General features: G+C 56.2%; 1 protein-coding gene across 1 annotated transcript in view; it reads right to left on the bottom strand.

The window, feature by feature from the left end:
• Positions 1-1,686, bottom strand: part of SORCS2 (sortilin related VPS10 domain containing receptor 2) — a 117,707-nt gene that overhangs the window by 107,839 nt on the left and 8,182 nt on the right. The gene's annotated exons all lie outside the window — the stretch shown is intronic.

The raw sequence follows: 1,686 nt of genomic DNA, 5'->3' as shown, positions 1-1,686 counted from the left end.
TCCTTCCACCTCTGTTCCTGGCCTTGAGTGTCCCAGGCCAGGCCGCCCACCTCCTGCTTCAAAGTAGCCATATGCAAGCTGGGAGTGTGCCACCTGCTTGCCCACTCACAGTCAGAGGATCAAATATGGTCTGTGCCATTGGTTCCGGGAGCTGGGCAGCAAGCCATCTGTGCTGATGGCGGCATTGTCACCACCACCAGTGCCTTCCATCAGTGACGTCTGCCCCAGAACATCGGAGGCCTTCCCAACTCACTCTCCTGGGAGAGGGTTTTACAAGGTGCCATCAGCTGCTACAGAAACACACCATTTCTGCTTCATACAAGGCAGACAACCGCGAATCAACATGAATAAACACATGCAGACATTCCTGGTCCCCACAGCTAGAACCAGCACACGCCTCCACACCGGGTTTGTCCCATGCCTTCTGGGCTGCGCGTCCTGAACACCACAGGCCAGCAGCATACTCATGCACACAGACTTGCTGCTGTCAGGTGCCACCAAGTTGGCTGAGCGTGACCCCGTGTACAATGGAACAAAATACCGCCCGGTCCCGTGCCAGCCTCACAGTCCTTGCCAGGCCTGAGCCCACCGTTGCAGCCCCTGGGTCAATCCATCTCATTGAGGGCCTTCCCCTCCTTCATCGATCCTCCACCTTACAAAGCATGATGTCCTTCTCCAGGGCATGGTCCCTTCTGACAACATGACCGAAGTAGGTGAGACGAAGACTGGCCATTCTCGCTTCCAAGGAGCATTCTGGCTGCACTTCCTCCAGGACAGATTTCTTAGTTCTTTCAGCACTCCATGGTACCTTCAGCATTCTCCGCCAGCACCACAACTCAAAAGCATCAACTCTTCTTCTGTCCTCCTTATTCACTGTCCAGATCTCGCATGCAAGCGAGGCGACTGAAAACACCATGGCTTGGTCGGGTGCACCTTACTCCTCAGAGTGCTTTCTAACACAACTTGGACAGAAAGATGGAACAGCAAGAGGTCAGGCCAGTAGGGGCTAAAGGGGGAGAGAGCAGGGAGGGCAAGGGAGGCTCAGAACATGTGTGGTCAGATGCACACAGCTGCGGCACAGTGAGCCGCATGGTTATCGGTCACTGGAGCGCGGCCGCGGTGCAGTGAGCTGCGTGGTTATCGGTCAGCTGCCCCTGGCCGCGGTGCAGTGAGCCACTTGGTTATTGGTATGGAAGCCGGTTGCCAGGCCGGTCTTCCATTGTGCTGCATGGTGGGTCTGAACATCCCACCTTTTGGTTGGTAACTGTAGTGCAGTGAATTAGTTAACATGGCCCCTCCACCGTGGTCTTTGTAACTCGTGCTAGTGACTGGGTGAGACTATGCCAATGTGAGGTGCCCGTGGCCTAGCAAGGGGCCTGGAGAGCTTGTCAGCAACGTGAATAAGGTACGTGGTGCCCATGTGGGGGTGGGCCCAGGGGAATAAGCTGTATGGAACCTTAACGTGGGGACTGGTCAGTTTTGCCATTCCACTGGATGACAACAACACGGAAAAGGAGGGGACTGGAAGTAGGCCTGGAGCAGCCTGAGGGGGTGGGCAGCCTGGCTGCTGGAGGAGTCTGGGAGCAATCGGGAACGGAAGACAGTGTGGCAGGTCCTCTGGACGGGGTACGTGTGCTTCCCATCAGCTGGGCAAGTGGCACCTGCTTTTGTCAACAGGAGATGCTC

The sequence above is a fragment of the Orycteropus afer genome, unplaced genomic scaffold (genome assembly GCF_000298275.1).
Source record: "Orycteropus afer afer isolate SDZICR_OR568_19922 unplaced genomic scaffold, OryAfe1.0 scaffold00605, whole genome shotgun sequence".
NCBI lineage: Eukaryota > Metazoa > Chordata > Mammalia > Tubulidentata > Orycteropodidae > Orycteropus > Orycteropus afer.
This window is presented reverse-complemented; position numbering and strand designations above follow the sequence as displayed.